The sequence below is a fragment of the Mirounga leonina genome, unplaced genomic scaffold (assembly GCF_011800145.1).
Source record: "Mirounga leonina isolate KUSES-001 unplaced genomic scaffold, KU_Mleo_1.0 Mir_151, whole genome shotgun sequence".
Lineage (NCBI taxonomy): Eukaryota > Metazoa > Chordata > Mammalia > Carnivora > Phocidae > Mirounga > Mirounga leonina.
Window position 1 is genome coordinate 87,195,625 of NW_023270377.1, and position 23,869 is coordinate 87,219,493.

At 34.0% G+C, this 23,869-nt stretch overlaps 1 protein-coding gene and 1 pseudogene across 1 annotated transcript in view; one reads left to right on the forward strand and one right to left on the reverse strand.

The window, feature by feature from the left end:
• Positions 1–23,869, forward strand: part of LRP1B (LDL receptor related protein 1B) — a 1,834,834-nt gene that overhangs the window by 1,440,673 nt on the left and 370,292 nt on the right. The gene's annotated exons all lie outside the window — the stretch shown is intronic.
• Positions 4,819–5,628, reverse strand: LOC118012488 (annotated as a pseudogene).

The window sequence follows — 23,869 nt, forward strand, 5'->3', positions numbered from 1 at the left end:
AAAGTGTGTTGAAAGATCAATGTTCTAGAGATATAATCTGACCAGTTTTACCTCTAAAATATATCTTGGGTCAGGCACTTTCTCCCCATCACCAGTATCCTTGTCTAGCTAATCATCAAAACTGTTATTCTGGTTGCAACTATAGACAGTCTCCAACTTCTGTCTCTAACTCTGACTCTAAATTGTGTTCCATGAAGCTGCCAGAATGATGTGCTTTAAGAATGAGATTATATCACTTCTCTGCTTAAAGGCACTAGATTGCAATTAAATAAAAATTCATACTCCTTGCTCCATCTTTTAAGACCTTGCAAAATCTGTTTCCTGGGATTTCAGATTATTCCTGTGTGATTCTTGAGACTTAAAGCTAACTAGACTTTCAGTTCTTCAAGCGGTTTTACCTCAGATTTCTCTTGTGTGATTTCCTCTGCCTGGAAAGTTATTTTCCAGTATGTTACCCCTAAATCCTACCCCACTCTCTGTGCTTACCCATGTCAATATTTTTCTTATCCTTCATTTCTCAGTTTAAACATTACTTCCAGAGAATGATCTGATCGCCCCAACCCCTCACATTCTTCACCCTATTCCACAACTCAGCACTGTATTTTCTTGATACTTGGCAAAATGTATAAATTTTTTTAAAAAATTGATTTTCTTATTTGGGTCTAACTTGTCCCCTAGACTGTGTGGTTGATGAGAGCAGGGACCACCACTGATTTGTCCCAGCATACATATAAACCAAATGCCCATACTCTCCTGTTGCCCAGGACTGTTCCATTTTGTGCCTGCTGACCTGACATGCTTGTTACCAACACCTTCTTACTTGTTATCAACACCTATTACACTCTCACAAGTGTCAATCACATGCCAGCTCATCATGTATACTAGACACTCAATAAATATTTGTTAAGTAAGTGAATAAATGGGAGGTTCTGCCACATATGTTTAAAAAAAGTATAGAGAAAGGAGGAGAATTTGAAGTGCAATACTATAGCTTACTGACAATATAAAATATGAAGAGTAGAAGAAGCTATTTTAAGACTCTTGGAAAGTGTGAATGTTTGTATATGTGTTTTGTGAGTGTAGCAATATTAATTCTTTAAGAATTCATTAAACCTGTAGATGGAATGGTACAGGAAGGTCTCTAAAATTACAGTCTCTCAAAATATAGTTTTAATTCTATTTAGTTTGCCACTGGTAACTAAATGTTATATCTTAAAACATTTTTTTTATTGTTAAAAGATTTGTTTGTGTCTAGCTAGCTTTTCTTCTCTGGAAACTAAGGTCACTAATGTTCTACTAGTTGGTAGATGGTAATTGGAAATGGAGAAGAAACTAAATCCCTCTAATCTTCTATTTTATTTCATTTTATCGAAATCTGTAATCAAAGTAATATTTATCTTAACAGGCCCATTTTTTCATTTTCAAATCATTAGAAAATTAGTAGAAAAAATAATACTAGAAAATTAATAAATGTCATTACAGCTTTTTCTTCAGAATTATTTCTTTAAATACAGATTTTTAAGAGTCTAAAAATTCACTCAGAGTATTTAGATATTTAATATGTATGAGAGAATAGCTGGAATTTCTTTTAGATAACTTACTTTTAAATATATATCTTTTTCTCTATTTTGACATTGAGAAGTGACATTCATATTATTTTGAAATATTATTCAGTATTCTCTCAGAAAAATATGCCCACTGGTCATGTAAATTTATATGAAGATAGCCTTAAAAATATATTTCTCTAAAATATTTAACATATGTAGACATTTGGATTTTAGATACTTTTTTAAAGAAAACATTTGCAGGCCAAATTTTAAAAATAACTTTTCAAGCTGTTAATGAATATAACATGTTTTGACTTAAAATTTCAGAATTTTCACTCCATTTAAATGCAAAGAAAAACTAGAAAATTATTTCACTTAATTATAACACATTTTCCCATTAGTATTCAAAATATCATATTTCATTTATCCAAAGCAGATAACTGGAAAAACTCCATTTGTCTAGAAAATATCAAAAACACCAAGAAAGTAATGTTTCAATGTATATATATTTATGGTGTATATATAGAAACATACATATATACATAAACATATGTACATATGTATAGGTATGGCTGTATACTTCAAAAACAAACACACACATACATACGCACATGTCTTTCACATACATCTATACGTACATACACATGTCTTTCACATACATTGATACGTGCACATATTTATATACATGTATGTGTGTGCTCATGCACATTTGCATTTATGTGTATATATATCCAGGAATGGTGCTGAAACATTTAATTTTGTTTCAAACAATAAACAACATAGAAAATTAAGCAACATAAATTATAAAATATAGTTACTTTGTGCTTCAGCATTAAAAGTAACGAAGTTTATGTTTTGTTAATATTAAAAAATATTAACACTAAATGTGAATAGTATTTATTGATGAGCAGGGCCAGGAATAGAGGAGGCAGCTGGATATAAGGAAGTACATGGGCTTTGGCATGAGAAAGATCTGACTTTGAATCTAGATTTTGCCATTTATGTAATCTTAGAAGTTATTTACCTCCCTGACCTTCAGTTTCTCCATCTAGTAAATTAAAAGTATATATTACATGATGTACCAACAGGAGCACTTTGTTAAACAATGCAAAATGTAATTTCTATACTCAGTGCTCAAACCTGTGGGGTTCAAATTCACTCATCATGTTCTTAAAGGATATTCACAGACCCAAGTACTTTCAGAGTAGGATTATTGGGATAGTCTCAAAAGCTTGTCCTATGAGAACTAGCAAGATTTATCCTGGGAAAAAGAAACAAGTAATGCATGAAAGCTAACTTCAAAATCTAAAGAGCTGGCATTCAGGAATACTTATTTTCTCTCGGTCTATTTGGGTAGGTGGAATTATGAAAATTGAGTTTTGAACATCATATAAAGTAAGTAGGTATCATTATATTGCAGACCCTGATGACAGACTGAATCTATTCAAACTCTAAAAATGATATAATTATAAAGAGCATAAAATACATATTACAGAAACTTTAATGTGAGTAGAAAAAAATAACAGCAACATTTCTCTAGTTTCAGGAATTAAGGCAAATGATTGAGTAATATCATTAAAAAAGTAGGAAAGTTTCGAATCAAGAAAATTGGGAAAGGGTTAATATAGAAAGAAAGAGAAGCCTTTGTTAGAGACAGTAGAAGAAAGATTGATTATATTAAAAAATTTAACGTGGAAAGACAGGCAGTTAATAAATTTCACGTCTAATGGTAACAGTCCATTTAACCAAGGAGCAAGCTCATTATGTACCCAATGCAACATTGTGCATTTTATCTCTAGTATGCCGTTTAATATTTACAACAACAGTGTGGGATGGGCAATAATATATCACTGCCATATTGCAGATGAAAAAAACTGAGGACGAATACCCAACTTCTGCATCAACGCGGATGGGACTGGAGGAGATTATGCTAAGTGAAATAAGTCAAGCAGAGAAAGTCAATTATCATATGGTTTCACTTATTTGTGGAACATAAGGAATAACATGGAGGACATTAGGAGAAGGAAGGGAAAAACGAAGGGGGGGAAATTGGAGAGAGAGATGAACCATGAGAGACTATGGACTCTGAGAGTTTTAGAGGGGAGGAGGGGTGGGGGGGTGGATTAGCCTGGTGATGGGTATTAAGGAGGGCATGTACTGCATGGAGCACTGGGTGTTATACGAAAACAATGGATCATGGATCACCACATCAAAAACTAATGATGCATTGTATGGTGACTAACCTAACATAATAAAATTAAATTTAAAAAAAACCTGAGGATTGAAAAAAAGAAAAAAAAATGAGGATTAGAACAATTAAATAATTGCTTAAGGTCACACATTTGGTAGAGCAAAGATTTAGAATCAGAATCATTTTACATCAGAGTTTGAGCTTTTAACCATTATATTCTACAACTTCTATAGAGTATCAGTTTTTGTGTTTTGTTTTTTTTTTTCCCTCCAACATTTCACATTGACATATAACTTCTCAAATATTTTGGCTACATATTTATGTGTACCAACAATTCAGTAAAAATCTGACAAATGTAAAAATTTCAAAAAAATTCCTTGATTAATTTTCTATCATGTGCTCGTAAATGTTCACAATTATTTTTCGCTGTTATTTTAACCTTAATGAATTAATTTTATTGGGATCTGTTAGTTTGCATGTAAATTATGTAGTGAAAATTTCATTCTTTAGTTTTTTCAGATTCTAATTGTATAGATTATAAATTGTGACATATGCATTTTCAAGTGTAGCCATTAATTTTAACAAGATCCATTTTCCCAAGTCACAAATTGCTGATCTTAATTTTATCATGAAGTCTTAATTTTTCTGTCATATTCAAATTTTACCATATAAGTTTAAGTCAGTGTCCATTTTATTTTGTTCTGATTGTGTTGCTGACATCTAATTTTTTTGAGGATCAATATTTATATTTTACAGTCTTGTTAAAAAGATATAATTCTTCAGTAAATTTTGAATCTATTATAAAATTTACTATTATGATTTTAGCCATCATCACTAGCTAATTGAATTAATCTCATGGACCTGACCTCAGAGATGTACCAGTGCCACCCAGGTAGAGAAGAGATGTGACCATGCTTCCATTCCTTCCTGGAGATTTCTGTTAGGGGGCTCTTGATAGCATCAGCTTGGAGTAAAGATCAAGTTCAGTGCTGTGGGATTTTTAGAAACAAACAACTGTGATGTCTGGATTTGGGTTGGATTTTTGTGTTGAGGGTGGGATCATGAAATGTTAAACAGGTTTTAAGCATTCACCAAAAATGTGTTTCCTGGATGGAATCTGAGATGAGAAAAATGAATTTATGCCTCCATCATTGATATTTCAATTAAAATTTTGCATTTCTAAGAGACAGATATCATTTCCAATTTTTCAGGTTAGTAACTAAGTTCTTTTTTTGTTATTGTTGTTTAGTATTTTATAACCATTAACAACTCTGCAATCCAGCTGGACTTGGAAAGGAATAAGAAAAATATGGAACCCATAGAACTGCAGCAAGAGCACAAAGATTATAGGGTATTTTGAGCAGATGGGGGTAAAGGGGTGCTCTCCTGAGCTATAAAAGGAATGGTCTAGTAGTTAAGATAAAACGCAAGTCAAATTTATCAGATTTGTCCACAGTCAGCAATGGTGATCTTCTTGCTGGTCTTGCCATTCCTGGACCCAAAGCTCTCCATTGCTTCCATAATATTCATGTTGTCTTTCACTTTGCCAAAGACCACATGCTTGCCATTCTACCATTCAATCTTGTCAGTGCAGAGGAAAAACTGGGAACTGTCTGTGATGGGTCCAGCATTTGCCATGGACAAGATGCCAGGACCCGTGTGCTTCAGGATGAAATTCCCATCAAACTTCTCCCCATAAATTGACTTGCCACCAGTGCATCATGGCGTGTGAAATCACCACCCCGAATAATCCTGTGAAAGCAGGAACCTTTAAAACCAAACCCTTCCTCCCCAGTGCTCAGAGCATGAAAGTTCTATGCTGTCTCTGGAACTTTGTCCTAAGGGCTCACTGTCCATGACTATATCGAAGAACATGGTGGGGTTGACCATGGCTGGAAGACTCAGGTGGCTCCCGGGTGGTAACATCTGTAAAGCCTGTAACTAAGTTCTGAATCAAGTCATACATCTCAAGATTACAACTGGAACTTGAAAGCAAGTTGTCTCCATGTTTAAGCTTAGGCACAATGATTAAACCCAAGTATGGATTTATGGGGAGCCAGTGTATATGAGGGTATGATTTTCTCCAGAAGTAATATTCAGTCCCACTGTTTTCAATAACCTGGTACTGTGATTAAACAGAGGCAAATGAAATAGAAAGTATAGACAAAGATTTCTCAGTTGCTAACAGAAGCATTCTGGAAATAATTCACGTTGGTTTCTATTCGTTAGAAATGAAATGATTGGCTTAAAGGGAAAATATTAAGTGGATCAATGGAGAGGTCGCAATGATACCAAAGAACGTTTTTGTTAGAAATAAATGTACAGAAAAGGTGGAAATCCAGGAGGTAATTATGAGGAAGATTTTAGGTTTAACACCTTAGACAGGAAGCACTTCATAAATTTTTCAGTGTTTTTTGTTTTAAACCAAAGAATTTTGTACTCAAATGAGAAAGCAAAGAAAAGACAAAGAATACTTACCCTGAGTGCCTGCTTTACAATCTCTGTACACACTCAAACACCTATTTCATTGTGGCAAGGAGCATGGGTCATATGTTAGATCAGAGCAGTTTGCACAATGTAGCGCTGTGTTTGATCAAAATGAAATGACTAATGCTATTATGTGTCTTTCTGAAAATAAAAAGTTAGCACAAAGACATGATAATGGCTTTTATTTTAATAATTTTATAGTAATAATTTTATCTGTCCAATATAGGAAGTGATGAGTAAAAATGGCTGAACTCTTATACCTTCATATATGATCAGTATCCTCTTACGGGAATGAAGGTTATTGGCCTCTTAAATAACCGAGAGTGTACATTAGTGCCCTGGCACTCAGTTTTGTGACTAGATATATCATTTTAAGCTTAGATGCTTTTGAAATAAATAATAACAGAAGATCAAACAGCTGGGAAATCAGCATGCAGAGAGAAAAACAGCAAAGCTGCAAAATAAATTTATAAAAGTTACTGGAGGAACTGAGAGAAAGTTGCTGAGAAGTCCAAGATCCAATGTACTTTAGTATATATACGCTATATAAAAAAATGTCTACAAAGTGTTCAACACTATTTTGGACATATACCTACTACTCCCACCCCTTACATTTCTCCCTGATTTTTCTCTGACATATTAGATAAAACTGTTGAGTAGAAATGATTCATAACCTCTGAGGTTACTAGGTTAGGAAAATGGGACACACAGTGTATTATATCCTAGCATGCAGTGTATCTATGAAGACTGTGTATTGAAATGGTGATCATGTACATTCAGGTTTAATAAGTAGGTATCAAAATTGTGATTTTAATGAATTTCTCCATGAGAAGATGGAATACTGGGATTACTGCATTTTACATAAAATAAAAGCACATTGTTTTCTTTTTTCATTTTAACCAAGCAGGAGGGTTTCTAAGGCCTCACTAGGTTACCTTTGTTCACATTAGCTTGCCATTGTATTTTTTAAATTCACATTTTAATGGCAGTCATATAAATAATGCAGTAACTGCCAGCAATCAGATTACTTTCTTATTCTGTCATTTAAGCATTATATATTAAAATAATAAAAACAACTTTTATACAACATGTTTTTTCTGTTCTTCAAAGCAGAATTTCTTCCACATCTTTCCTAGTGCCTTATGAAAAAGAGGTGGTCAATATATGTTTTTTGATTGTTGGAGGATATGAACAATGAAGCAGAGCCAAAGAGTAGTTTTTGTGATTTGGCCACCTTAATGGTACCAGGTATTAAGAAAAAAATGTTTGGAGAGGAAAAAGTTTGTGATATTATCTAATTATAATGCCAATATAGGGGAAAGGTAGGACATACTGGATATATATGTTTTTTTCCTCTGCTCGGGAAAAAAGGCATAGTTTTATTTATTTTATATTCAGAATTGTAAAATCCAGCTGTATTACAGGCTTAATTTAAGTCTAAAAATTATATTTATCCTTTTTGCTTAATTAAGGTAGATAACACTATATATGTACATATTTAGTCAACATAAAACACAGTTGTTAACAGCCACCTTAAGACATTTTTACAAGATGGAATATAAAATAAAAATGTTATATATATATACCAACTTGTATATATAAATTGTGAGTTAAATGTCACAAAAAGGAAATATGCCCTGAATATTCAAGAAATACTTTTAGTCCCTTCTCCATGTGAGATATACTGGTGGTGGACTTTCTTGCTCTCTGGTCTTTACCAGATACTGAAGATTCAGGTTTCTCTTCCACGTTACCATAATCCTCACGATCATCCAGGACCCCATCTTTCTTAACCTAGAAGTGTCTTGGGACATTGAAGTTAGATGCCCATGTGGGCAGTTCAGATGGGACTCACCAAGATCTCAGGGTACACATTCCACTTCTCTGGGTGATGTGTGGACACCAGTCAGTAGTAGGATTAGTGGAACAGTTGAAGTAACTATTCAGTACAGGCAATATTGGATGGCAAGAGGTCTGTAGGTGTTAGCCCTGCATTCAAATGGCTCTTTGATACTGACCAGAAATGACAAAGGAAATGAGTTGAGGAGATTCTCAGTGCTGACTTTCTGGTCCATCCAGATGGACAGACCTTATCTCCGGTTCCAGAAACCTCTATGAAAGTCTAGATCACACATCTCCTTTGCTAGAATCAACAACATTTATTAGGTCATCTAGGGAGTTTAGTTAATCTACTTTTAATTATCTTCCAAATCTATTCTTCTGACATAAAGTTAATTTGCTACGTTGTCCTTGGCTCTTGATTTTTTTTTCAAATAAATGTAGTTTATCTAATTTTTTAGGTTTGACTTTTAGAAATATTATTATTATTTATTCTTTACCTTGTTCAAAAATACTTTATTGGTTAGGGCTGCCAACACAAAGGACTGCAAATCAGGAGGCTTAAACAACAGAAATTTGTTGTCTCACAGTTCTGGAGGCTGGAAGTCTAAGAGCAAGGTGTTGATAGCAAGGTAGGCTCCTTCCAAGGGCTGTGAGGGAAGGTGGTGGCTGCTCCAGGCCTCTCTTCTTGGCTGTAGATGACCATCTTCTCGTGTCTTCCCATGGTCTTCCCTCTATGCCTGTTTGATTTTTAATGTAAACTTCAACATCTATTTTTAAAGATTTTTTTTTTTAATTTTTATTTATTTGAGACAGAGAGAATGAGAGAGAGAGAGCACACGAGAGGGGGGAGGGTCAGAGGCAGAAGCAGGCTCCCTGCCGAGCAGGGAGCCTGATGCGGGACTCGATCCAGGGACTCCAGGATCATGACCTGAGCCGAAGGCAGTCGCTTAACCAACTGAGCCACCCAGGCGCCCCAACATCTATTTTTAAAAGTAAAAACTAAGCATTAGTTCTTTTCTTATTGTATTTACTCATGAATAAACTGTATTTTTTTCAAGTTTTTATTGAAATTCTAGTTAGTTAACATACAGTATAATATTAGTTTCAGGTGTAAAATATAGTGATTCATCACTTAAACACCCAGTGCTCATCACAAGTGCCCTCCATAATACCCATCACCTATTTAACCTATTCCCACCCACCTCCCCTCAAGCACCCCTCAGTTTATTCTCTGGTTAAAAGTCTGTCTCCTGGTTTGCCTCTCTGTTTGTTTGTTTGTTCGTTCCCCTATGTTCATCTGTTTTGTTTCTTAAATTCCACATATAAGTGAGATCATGGTATTTGTCTTTCTCTGACTGACTTATTTTGCTTAGCATAATACACTCTAGCTATATCCACATTGCCATATCTATGTATGCCTTTGACAAAAAGAAAGATCACTTACAAGGAAGTAAAGACATATTACTATTTTACCCATAACTTCACATAGGCACCATGTTTGTGCTGGAGATTCAGTGCAGAGCAGGACACGGAAGGTCCCTGCCCTCACAGAGCTTAAAATCTAGTAAAACTGAGGACATGGACAAAGACTAAGAATAATTTTTTGTGATCCCTAAAATATTTTGAGAGAGTGAGAGAATAAAATCATCATAATGTCACCAGGTCCAGCTGTTGCATTTACCATAGAAGTTACTAGAGTTTAATGGTTATTTTGGAAAATCTTAGAAAAGTTTTATTCTGATGAGCTCATCCTTTGACAGTCAGATATTGAAAGGGTTTTATTCTCTTTTAAAGGGAATCATACAGACACCTAAGAGTAAAACCTTTTATTCTAAAAAATGTCTTTAGACTTCTGCCACAAGAAGAACTTTTTTTCATTGCCATTGCTCATTAAGGAATAAAGCTTTTGATGAACTTGTGAAATCTTGGGAAGGCTAATTTCCCTCTGTACTATCAGTCATTGTTCGAAGATTTAAATTTCATAAAAAGAACAGTCGTCTGCAAAAGTCTTTGCTACTTAGATTACAGAGTTTTAATATCCATTTGAGCACTGCAGTTTGTGGATAGCGTAGACTACAAATTATAATTTTGTCTTTTCTGTGGGATTTTACACAAAGCCTCTTGAATGGTTCAAGTTTCGCATTAAAAAGGCCTTGATAAGTGAGGATGCATGACTCTATATTTATATATTTCATTAACAAAAGGACTAGCATCAAACACAAGTTCTATCCATAACATGTGGCTGATAAGTCATGGTCAACAGAAATTAAAGATAGTGTTTTAGGAAATGTGCAGAACAGTTTTTTTTTTTTCATTAATTCATTATTTTATTTATTCATACAAGTAAATGCCTATAATGTGTCACTCTCTCTCTTACGGGACCTGAGAGGAAAGCAGTGCATAACTTCCTGCTTTTTTGAAGCTCACATTATAGTGCAGGAGACAGATAATAAAATGAATTAAATATATTCATCAAATAGTTACAAAATTTTTGAAGCAAAAGAAACAGGACAAAGGAACAGTCTATATATAGAAGTAAATGGTGCTATTTTAAACAGAGTGATCAGTGGAGTATTCTTTAAGGATGTAACATTTGAGTAGAAAGCTCTAGGATATGAGGAGAGCTGAGGAATGGGTGTTCCAGAGAGAGGGACAGCAAGTATAAAGGCCTTGAGGTAGAAGAAAGCTTGATAAATCAAGAAAAAGCAAGAAAGCAGGCATAGCTGGAGAGAGCACAGGGGATATAAGAGTTGATTAGGTCAGAACTGTGATTGGAGGCCACACCATCCTGGATCTTGCCACCATAGAAAGGGCTTTGGATTTATTCTAAGTAAAATTGGAAGCTTCTGTAGGGTTTGGGGAAGTATGAAATAATCTGACCTTGTTTTAGAAAGATTACTCTGTTTCCTAGAATGAAAGAAAGTAGAACTGCCATACTACTTTTAGAATTACTATAGCTCAGCGTATCACCCCGTATAAATTTAAGACTGCAGTAAGCACTGTGCGGATACTGAAATAAGAAAGCGTCTTATTTCAAATCTGCCTATCAAAATGAAGCTCATGATCTGTCAATGCTGTTTAACTGAACGAGCATGATTTATTTATGCACAGTGAGCCCAGGATATGTATTACAGCAGAAGGGCTGGAGAAAGATGCTTTAGGATCCTGCAATGTCTCCGGAATGTTCCACCATGGCTAAGATTAAAAAATGATTATTATTTTTTTAATAAATAATATTGAAGTGGCAATTTATAATATTTTCTTCTAAGACTATCTTTAGACAGCAATAAGGAATGGTCAAGAGAAATCTTAAGGTTTTTTTTTCCTTATTGGGGAAAATATTTAGATTCTGAGTGCCTGTTCAAAAGATATAGTACACTTTTACACAAAATATAAAGTATAAAATATAAAGTATAAAAATATGAATTCATGGGGGTTAAGTCCCACTTTATCATTGAGTTACCTGACCTGTCTGTGGATTCTCATTCTTAAATTGGGGATAAGAATTCCACCTACTTACATAGTGGTTGTGACCATAAAGTGAGTTAGAACATGTTCCTCCAGGAATGCTAGCCCAAGCTTATAACCACTAGCCTTATCATAGTGCTTTACAGAGAATTAATATGATTCATTTTATAGTCTGAGTTTTGTTTTATTTATATTAGAACTTGATACACAGTAAAATAACAAACAAAGTGACAGAAAAAAAAAACTGTCTTTAAGATATTCAGGAAGGTTCTAGAGGGGAGGGGGGTGGGGGGATGGGTTAGCCTGGTGATGGGTATTAAAGAGGGCACGTACTGCATGGAGCACTGGGTGTTATACGCAAACAATGAATCATGGAACACTACGTCAAAAACTCATGATGCAATGTATGGTGATTAACATAACATAATAAAAATAAATAAATTGAAAAAAAAAGACTTTCAGGAAGATTGCCTACCAACTCTGAGATAATGTCATTACAATGCATGGCAAACTTTTGAAATCTTCTAAAATTATAAACTCATGCTCGAATTACATCACTGTATCTATGATGTAGGTGTCTGTGGTTGCACTTATGACTTCTTGTCTAGAAGAGTAATGCCAAATGCTCATGTTTTGATCATAAATGAGAATTAATTTTAAAAGGTAGGTGTTAGAGGATTTTTATAACCCACTTTTTCAGTATGGTCAACTTTTACTGGATCTTAGATTGATATATTTCTTTAGTTGGATTTTTTGAGGGTCCCAGTGTCAAAGTGTTGCTGGAATTTACACTTTTGATAAAACACCTACTGAGCCATGCCACAGCAGATGAAGGGTGAAGGTGAGATAGTGCAACAAGCTCTGTGAGGCCGGAGCTGGTGCTGGTGTCCAGGAAGGTCTATAGCAGTGACACATGTTGTCCAATCCACACCAGGTTCCCATTGATCAAGAGATGTGAAGTGATAGACAACAAATTGAGGAAGGAATTTGAATTCAAAAATAACTTGCATGCAGAAGCAGAATTGCTTTTGGACCAAAGATACAGTTTGAAAGCAATTTGGCTTGTTTAACAGCTTACATTACCTTCTTATGTATAGAAAAATCTGAAGAAAAATCTCTATTCATACTCAAGTGCAGAATCAGAAGTTGCATACTCCCCAAACCTGCTCTTGATGTGGGCCATTGAAGGAGACTTAGAGTTATTGAAATTACCATTTATGTTGACAGAGGCATGAGGGGTGGAAGATAAACCACAGAGTTAAAGATCTCATTTCAGGCAGGGACATTCATCCATCTTGTGGTTAACAGGAATTTTTCCCCCTTTCTTTCCAGAGCATCATTTCTTTTTATCTGTTCTTAGAGCCTCAGTGCCACTGGCTGCAAAATTAACATCAGTTCTGCTCCTAGGATGATCTCTGGTCACTCTCCTATCTATTTTGCGTCTCTAAATTGGGTAGGAATTCTGTAACTTTGTATTTGTTTCTGAGGAACATTTCACTCTTTAATCCAAAGTCATTAGTAAATAAATAAAATAAGCTGTTTGTGAGCCAGATCCAAAGTTGAGTTCTTATTTTTCCACAAGACTTTTGGTTCTGTTCATTCCTTGAACTATCTTCTCAACCAAATGGCTTTAGACTTCAGCAAGCAATATCACAGTCATGTTGAGTCTTTTCCACCGAATTAGTAAAATGCTTTTCTTCCAGAATGTTGAGGAGAAGTAGGCTGTGTTTGTGGCTAATGCATTTATTTCCCAGACTTCAACGAACTTTAGCTTCTTAAACTGAATCTCATTAGAAAAATAATGTACAATGTTGTTTATTTTAGTATAGCAGTTATTTCTAATTGAACACATATTTAATGATATTTCCGGTTACTTGACTTTCTTTAGAGAACTTTATGTATAAGAGCATTATTATAAATAATGGAGGAGAATGTGGTATATTTCAAAATAAGTAGGCACGATACAGTGATTGGTATACATATACTATATATGGTTATATATATATATATATATATATAACACTACATATATAACATTATATATAACACTATATTATATAACATATATATCATGGCTCCTAAAGAATAGGCATTGGGATTTATATTCTGGCTTTATTACCTTACAACATGACTTGAATATAGAAAACACTAACACATCTATAATGAGTAATTAAATGCATGAATTCATTTTCTCTCTATAAAGGAACAATATAATGGAAATTGTATTTTTTATTTCCAACAGTGACCCTCAGATTATTCTGGCCATGCTTTATGCAGCACATCTGAGAATTGTTTTCATGGGAGCATTAGCTGATGAATGTCTGCTGACCTGGAATTAATGCTTATTATTGAATTAACTGTATATTGTGTGCCATGCTACTATACATAATCAGCCAAAGACATTGATTCTTCCATGCTAAGGGTTCAAGAAGCTTTATACAAGAATCAATATCGATTTTTGCAGGTGCAATCTAGAGCAAATTTCTTGATTGTGAAAGACTATTTTTCAAAGTGGCTCACAAAGCTCCTAGTTTCTTCTAATATATTGGCTGCAATAATCTCAGCTCAGAACCAGTTATTTGCAGAATATTGGCTGCCAGAAGTTGTTGCTTCTAACAGTGGGTCTACATTGATCTCAGTTTTGTTTAAAATACTTGTGAACTGGAAATTTATTTATGCTTTCAATACCCCAGATAAATGGCCAGGCTGAGAAGATAGTGTAGATTACTGAGAATTGCCTAAAATAGATTCAGGGAGAAGATTGATCAAGTTTTGCCAGATATATGGTGTTCAACATGTCATTTCATGATCAGATACAGGAGTGAATCCTACTAAGTTACTAGTTAGGTGTCTTAACTGTTTTCTAACTGTTTATTTCATATATATATAATTAAATATAAAATATAATATAAAAGAAATTATATATATATATATATCCCAGACAACAAAAAATATGAAACTCATCATTCTTTAATTATTTTCACCATATTCTTCATCATGACTAGTAACTTGTCCAATAAAGTTTCCATCTATTATAATAAAGGTTATAGAATAGAATATCTAATATAGGTTATAAGACTCAGACTACAGATGGGCAAGTGTGCCATTCTAGCCAATGGAAAAATTTACTGCTGAGAGTGTCTTTATAATGAAATTCAATTACCTCAGCTCTAAAGTTATTACAACCCAAATCCAAAGAACGGAATTGTAATTTGTATCTAAGTTACACCAAAATAAAAGTGGATAATCGATGAATAATAATAATAACAATAATGTAATAAAGAATGTTTTAAAATCGGAGCCCCAATGCCGTGGAATTGCTCTTATACGAAGTGCATCACAAAATTCTATTTATAAGAAGCCCTAGATGACTCATATATTATTCTTTTTGGCTATAGTAATAATTATCTTTCTTTTGTGTTTTTATCATGTGCCAGGCATTCTACTAAAAGCTCCACATAGCATTTAGTCTGCACAGTAACCCTATAAAATATATCTTCTGAAGAAAATCGAGGCTCCAAGAAATGAAGTAACTTACAGTCTCAAATGGGAAATTATAAACTAGAACTCAAAATTGATCTTTCACCCTTTCTTTAATAGAACATATTTTTATAACACTTTTAGGTTTACTTAAAAATTGAGATGATGGTAAGGGAGTTCTCATATATCCTATACCCAGTTCCCCTTATTACTAATATATGAGATACTTGTTATAATTAATGAATCATATTGATACATTATTATTAACCTGTCTACAGTTTGCTTAGATTTCTGTAGTTTTATTTAATGTACTTTCTAATATTTTTGTTGCAGGATCCCATTTGGGATATACCACATTACATTAACTATCTTGTTTCTTTGGACTTTTCTTGGCTGTAACAGTTTCTCAAACTTACCTTGTTTTTGATGACCTAGATGGTTTTGAGGGATACCGATCAGGTATTTTGTAGAATGTCCCTCAAATGGGATTTGTCTGATTTCTTTTTCTTATGATAAGACTAAAGTTACTTGTAATTCAAAAGAAGACGACAGATGTAAAGTCATTATAATTATGTAATATCAAACATATATATACTATCAAGATGAGTTATGACTGATAATATTTTCCTTGATTATTTGACCTAGATAATGTTTCTCAGGTTTCTCTACTGTAAAATCACTATTTTTTTTCTCCTTTGCATCATCTACACTCCTGGACAGAAGTCACTATGCACAGTCTAACCGAAAAAATGAGGAGTTTGCTCCCTTTTCTTGAGGGGGTATTCATATAAATTAGTAGGAATACCTACATGGGAGAATTATTTATGTTAGCTGTAGGTTTATTGAGGATGTGCTTTATCAAGTTGAGGAATTCTCTAGTTCTAGTTTGGAGAGACTTTTTATCATGAATGAGTGTCAGATTTCATCAAATGCTTTTTCTGCACCAATAGATGTGATCCGATGATTTTTTTTTTTCTTTAGTCAGTTGATGTAGTGGGTTACATTAATTGATTTTAAAATGTTGAACCATTCTTGCATTGCCAGAAGTAAATCTCGCTTGGTTGTAGTGTGTAATTCCTTTTATACATTGTTGTATTTGATTTGCTAATATTTTGTTGAGGATTTTTACAGCTGCATTCACAAGAAATATACAACTGCAGCATAAGTAGGCTTTACATTCAGCATGGAGCCTGTGGTGGGGTCGATCTCACAACCCTGAGATCATGACCTGAGCCAAAATCAAGAGTTGGACACTTAACCAACTGAACCACTCAGGCATCCCTGCAGTATTTTTTTTTTTTCTTGTAAGACTTTATCCAGTTTTGGTGTTAAAGTCACATTGGCTTCATAGAATAGGTTATGAGTAGTATTCCCTCTGCATCTATTTTCTGGAAGAGATTGTAGAGAATTGGTATTTTTTTTTTTTAATATTTAGTAGAATTCACTAGTGAAACCATCTGGGTCTGGTGCTTTCTTTTTTCCAAGATTTTTGCTAATGCATCTCATTTAGTAGATTTATTGATTTTTTCCTCATGTGAGTTTCAGCAGTTTGTATCTTTCAAGAAATTGTTCCATTTCACCTAAGTTATCAAATTTGGGGGCATAGATATTCATTTGTTCATAATATTCATTTATTATCTTTTCAGTGTCCATGGCAACAGTAGTAATGGCTTCTCTCATTTCTCATATTAGTAATTTGTGTTTTCTTCTTGTTTTTTAGTAAACCTGCTAGAAGTTTATGAATTTTATTTATCTTTTCAAAGAACCAGCTTTGATTTTGTAGACTTTATTGTTTTCTTGTTTAATTTTATTTATTTATGCTCTAATTTTTGCTATTTTTCTCTTTTGCTTTGGGCATAAATAGTTCTTCCTTCTCTAGATTCCTCAAATGGAAGCTTAGATTATTGATAGGTCTTTCTTTTTTTTTCTAATACATGTATTTAATGCAATAAATTTCCCTATAAACACAGATTTTGTGCTTGTCATTATTGTATTTTAAATTTTAGTTAGTGCAAATATTTTAAAATTTCTCTTGAATCTTTTTCGACATGCATGTTATTTAGTAGCATGTTAATAATCTCCAAATATTTTGGGATTTTCCAAGTATTGATTTCTAGTTTAATCCCATTGTGGTCTGACAATGTAGTCTGTATGACTTCTATTCTTTTAAATTTGTTTAAGTGTGTTTTATGGCCCATAATAGGCTCTTCATTAGTAAATATTCCATGTGAGTTGAGAAAATGTATTTGGACTAATATCCAAAATCTATAAAGAACTTATCAAACTCAACACCCAAAGAACAAATAACCCAATCAAGAAATGGGCAGAAGATGTGAACAGACATTTCTCCAAAGAAGAACATCCAAATGACCAACAGACACATGAAAAAAAAAATGCTCAACATCACTCGGCATCAGGGAAATACAAATCAAAACAACATTGAGATACCACCTCAAACCTGTCAGAATGGCTAAAATTAACAAGTCAGGAAACAACAGATGTTGGTGAGGATGCAGAGAAAGGGGAACCCTCCTATCTTTTGGTGGGAATGCAAGCTGATGCAGCCACTCTGGAAAACAGTATGGAGGTTCCTCAAAAAGTTGACAATAGAGCTACCCTACGACCTAGCAATTGCACTACTGGATATTTACCACAAAGATGCAAATGCAGTGATTTGAAAGGGCACCTGCACCCCAATGTTTATAGCAGCAATGTTCACAATAGCCAAACTATGTAAAGAGCCCAGATGTCCATCGACAGGTGAATGGATAAAGAAGAGGTGGTATACATATATATATACATATATATATATATATGTGTATATATACACACACACAATGGAACATTATGCAGCCATAAAAAATTGAAATCTTATCATTTGCAACGACATGGATGGTACTAGAGGGTATTATGATAAGCGAAAAAAGTCAATCGAGGAAGACATTTATCATATGATCTCACTGAGGTGTGGAATTTAAGAAACAAAACAGAAGATCATAGGGGAAGAGAGGAAAAAATAAAACAAGACAAAACCAGAAAGGGAGACAAACTGTAAGAGACCCTTAATCATAGGAAACAAACTGAGGGTTGCTGGAGGGGAGAGGAGTGGAGGGATGGGGTAACTGGGTGATGGACATTAAGGAGGGCATGTGATGTAATAAGCACTGAGTATTATATAAGACTGATGAATCACTGACCTGTACCTCTGAAACCAATAATATAATATGTTAATTAAGTGAATTAAAATTTTTTTTAAATAGTGGATTTGTCTATTTATCCTTATGGCTCTCTCAGTTTTTGCCTGTGTTTTTGATCCTCTGTTGTTATATGCATAAACATTAAGGATTGTTAGGTCTTTCTCCATTTCTTTGCTTTCCTTTCCTTTTTTGTTTTTCGTTTTCTTTTTTGAAATATTTGCTTGTTTTCTTTATTAAATTGAGGTATAATTGACCCACAATGTAACATTACTTTCGGGTGTACAGCACTGTAATTCAACAAGTTTATACATTATGCCATGATCACCACAAGTATAACCATCATGTCACCATACAGCGCTATTACAATACTCATCTTTTTACTTTTTATGTATCTGTCTTTATATTTAAAGTGGGTTTCTTATAGACAACATATAGTTGGTTCTTCTTTCATGCATGCTGATGATCTCTCTTTTAATTGGTATATTTAGACCATTTACTTTTAAAGAAATTACTGATGTAGTTTATTTAATATCTACCATATTTGTAACTTTTCTAGTCGTTATACTTGTTCTTTATTTTTTCTCCTCTTGTTTCAATGAAACATTTTTTTATTCCATTTTTCTTTTATCTTAGCATATTAATTATATTTCCTTTTTATATTTTCAGGTTTTTTTTTTTTTTTAAGATTTTATTTATTTGACAGAGAGAGACACAGCGAGAGAGGGAACACAAGCAGGGGGCGTGGGAGAGGGAGAAGCAAGCTTCCTGCTGAGCAGGGAGCCCGATGCGGGGCTCGATCCCAGGACCCTGGGACCATGACCTGAGCCGAAGGCAGACGCTTAACGACTGAGCCACCCAGTGGCCCCTATTTTCAGGTGTTTTTTTTATAGTTTGCATATATTTACAACCAATCTAAGTCCACTCTCAAATACACTATGCTGCCTCATTGGTATAGTGCAAGGCCTTATAAGAGTCATTCCAATTCTTGCCTCACATATCTTAAAGCACTGCTGTCATTGTTTCACTTATCCATATGTTGTAATTACCCAAAGCATTGCTATTATTTTGAAAAATAATTTATTTATTATCTCAATAAAGTATAAGTAAAATGAAAGATTTTATTTTACCTTCATTTATTCTATGTATGATTCTTTTTTGTTATACAGATCTAAGTTTTTGGCCTATGTAATTTTTCTTCTTCCTGAAGAACTTCTTTTAATATTTTTTTCGGGAAAGTTCTACAGTCAATGAATTCTCACCTTTTTTGTCTATTTGAAAAGTCTATTTTTCCTTTACCTTTGAAAAATAATTTCACCAGATATAGAATTCTTTCTGGTGTGGGTTTTTTTTTCTTTCTTTTAAAATATTAAATATTTCACACCACTCTCTTTTTTCTTGCATAATTTCTAATTAAAAGTTTAAAGTTTAATATAATTGTTTTCCTTCTTCCTCTTTAGATAAGAATTTTTTTCCTCTTGCCACTTTTAAGGTTTTCACTTTGTGTTTGGTTTTCTGCAGTTTGAATATGATAAGGCTAAATATAGATTTTACAGTATTTATTCTGCTTAGTGTTCTCTGAGTTTCCAGGAACTATGGTTTTGTGTCTTTCATTAATTTTGGAAAATTCACACCACTATTATTTCAAGTATTTCTTCTGTTATTTTTTTATTCTCATTTATTCTCTAATGTGTTTATTATACCATTTAAAATTGTCTCACAGTTATTGAATATTCTATTGAGTTTGGATTTTTTAATATTTGCATTTTAGCTTAGGAAGTTTCTAATGACATGTCCTCTAGCTCACTGATTCTTTTCTCAGATATATCTAGTCTATTGATGAGCCCATCAGAGGAAGTCTTTATTTCCATTACAGTATTTTTATTTCTATATTTATTTTTGATTCTTACCGTGTCTATGTTTCTGCTTGCATTACCCATCTGTTCTTGAATGTTGTATATTTTTTATTAGAGCTCATAACTTATTAATTATTATTATTATTATAAATTCCCAGTCTGATGATTCTGAAATCTCTGCCATATCTTATTCTGGTTTTGATGCATGCTCTGTTTCTTCAGACTGTGTTTTTTCCTTGCCTTTTAGTCTGCCTTGCAAATTTTTATTGAAAGCTGGACATGGTGTATCAGCTGAATAGGCTTTTAGCATGAGGTTTCATTAATTTGGTAAGAAGTCAAGCTGTGTGCATTGTTTGCTGTAGCTTTAGGTGTCTGAGGCTTCAGTTTGCTCTAGTGTCTTTGTTTTTTCTCATCTGTTTTCTTTGGCGTCCCCTAACAACTCCTTCTTAAACAAAGTCTAGGATTGACAGCTCTTTCAAATATAATCCACTGTTATTATACTGGAGCCCCACTGATGTAATTGTGAAGTTTAGCCAAAGGCCAGCATTCTATAACCCTGTGGTTCTGTTTCAGTCTTTTGTGGGTCTCTGTCCCTGAGCTGTGACCTTCACAAAGGTTCTTCAGCTTCCCCACCCCACCTTAGGTGAGACAGGAAGGCTAGATGAGAAAGAGTTGGGTAATTTCTCTTTCGCCACATTGGTTAAGGCTCTAAAAAACTCTTTTCTCTTGCTGAATGAGTCTTTTTTTTTTAATGAGTCTTTATAATTGAGGATTCTCTGAGCATATATTAAATGGTTACTTCTCTTCACCCCTACCACCACCACTACCAGAAATATGAGGGATTTTCTTGGTCCTTTACCATGAGAATGTGCAAGGATTCCCAGGAATAAAACCCACAGAAGTGTGGATGCCCCTCAAGACTGCAGTTTGCAGGAGTTTCTCACTCTTACTCTAATCTACATCCCAACTCCAATAATTCATCAAAGTTACTTTTAAGGTCTCCTACCAGTTTATGGTTCCTGTGGCTTATGTTCCTGGTAATCTGAGCTCAGCTCTGCTTATCTGTATTTTCCTTTTTTTTTTTTCCAGATTTCAGCATAATGGCTTGCACTGTGATCTCTGTTTTCTGACTGGTACAAGAGAAGGTTCATTTTTAGTTTGTTCAGCTCTTATTGTACAGAAGCAAGTAATATCTTTCAAGCTCTTTATATATTGGGGCTGAAACTAGAAGTCAAATCCTTTATTCTTAATCATTATGTTCCCTTATAGTGGTTTACAAACTTTATCATGCACCAGAGTTTCTTAGAGGACTTGTTAAAACTGAGATTGTTGGACAGCACATTTCAAAGTTTTTAATTAAGTAGACTTAGGGTAAGGCCTGAAGATTTTCATTTATTACAGGGTCCCAGTTAATGCTGATGCTGCAGACCCATGGACCACATTTTGAGAACTATTGCTCTATTTTAGTAGCTGCTCTTAACTGAATTCTATCCATATCAGTCAAGTTACCAGGAAAATGGATGTGCCATCCAACCTGCTTCCTGAGTTTGACTATGCTGTTAACTGCTGTATTGAAATTATCCCTATTTCTTTGTTATCCTTGCCACATTTCCTATTATGTTTTTTTGTTTGTTTTTGTTTTTGCTGAAGGAAAGTTTTAATGCTGCCAGTGTTTTTTTTTTTTTTTCTTTATATTACCTTGCTGAATTTTGTTATGTAAAGCTATTAATTGTAAAAACAAAATCCAGTTCTCAAAGGATTTGAAGTAAGTCCAAATCCCATTTCAGGGAAGTAATGTGGTATGTAATTTTTCTGCATAGAAAAATATGTACATATGTGTTTATGTAGTCCTTAAGATGCTTTTGTAAACTAAAGACGCTTGGGGCACCTGGGTGGCTCAGTTGGCTAAGCACCCTACTCTTGATTTTGGCTCAGGTCGTGATCTCAGGGGTGTCAGATGGAGTCCCACATTGGGATCTGTGCTCAGAGGGTAGTCTACTTGAGATTTTCTCTCCTCTACCTCTCCCTCTGCACCTCTCCCCACTCGCTCTCACTCAATCTCTCTCTCTCTCTCAAATAAGTAAAGCAATCTTAAGAAAAAAAACAAAATAAAATAAGGATGCTATGAAATTTTGTTTTATATCAGTACCTATGGTCTGTCTCATTATTTAGACAATTACATAGTATTCCATTTTTAAGAATGTGCCATAATTTAGTTAAAATTTTTGTACATGAACCTTAGGCCACTTAGAATGCTTTCTACAAAACAATGTAGCACTTGACATTTGTATACACAAGTCTTTCTGTTCCTGTAATGGTGTTACTGTGGTATAAATTCCTACAAATAGAACTTTTGAGTCAGAGGGCATATACAATATATCTATACTAATTAACAATATAAATAGTATGAGAATAAGACCAATTTCCCTTATAATTGCCAACAAAAAATTTTATCGAATTTTTGAACTTTTGCAAATTTGGAGATTTATTGTATGAGTAAGTATAGCCGAAGAATTTGGATAGGCATAATTTTTAAGCCTGAAGTCTTATATTTTACTGTCTTCTGTGTTCTACTTCTCTCCCTCTTTCTCCCTCTATCTCTCCCTCAGTATCTATCTCTCTAAACCCCTCTCTCAATATCTCTCTCAAACCCCATCCCCTCACCTTGATATTATGTGAAGAGTATACTTGGTTGTGAATGTAACACTTTATCTGACCTTTATTAGTGGCTTGGGTCTCACTGTTTTAGAGAGAACTTGGAAAGTGCTTATAAATGACTTGGTGCCTTTGCTTTCTATCTTGTTAAGGTGATGCTTTGTTTCCATTGCTGAAAACTTCACCTCGGCCCTCTCATCCCTGAGAGGCACAAAAATGTGTCTCTCAGTTAATTTGAATTTTAGACCTCAGGCAAAAAAAGCTTACTTTATCGAAGTTGTTTTTCTTTCCACCTGTTTGCCATCTACCTTCAGTCTAATTTCATATTTATCTTGTAGAACTTCGTTGAAAGTGGCAAAGAACATCTCATCACATCAACTTCATGAAAAATTTCCCCTTCATCTAGAGCCATGTTTATCACATGGTTTGTTTCCTATATCTATAATTACTTAAATTGGTAAATGTTTTCCTGTAATATTTGAGTTTTTGTTACCATAACTTGATTGTCTTCACTAAGCCAATGTCACATTTTAAGTTTTATTATTGAAGCACCTTTGACCCAAAAAGCTTCTGGAACTCCAATTTTCATATCGATACTCCTGGTTGGCAGCAAGGACTCCTTATGCTTTTTTCATGGAGTGGTGGGATCCATTGAGCCCCTTAAGAGGCTCTAGGGACAGTCTAGTTTCACACTGTATTGTACCTCTGTGTACTTGGGTGTTCCTCAGATGCTACACCAGAGCAGCTTAAAAGTAGAAACTTGGTCAAGAATGATATACATATGTTAGCCTATTTTACTTAATTTTTAAAAATATTTTATTTATTTATTTGACAGAGAGAGAGACAGCGCTTAACCAACTGAGCCACCCAGGTGCCCTGGATTATGGCTATTCTAATACATGTGTAGTGTTATCTCATTGTTTTAATTTGAAATTTCCTAATGACATGCAGTGTTGAACATCTTTTCATATGCTGTTTGACATCTGCATATCTTCTTTGGTGAGATGTTTTTTTTTCATGTCTTTTTGCCAATTTTTAAAGTAGGTTGTTCATTTTCTTATGTTCGGTTTGAGTTCTTTGTATATTTTGGATAAAAACCCTTTATCAGATGTGTCTTTTGTAAATATTTTCTCCCAGCTTGTGGCATGT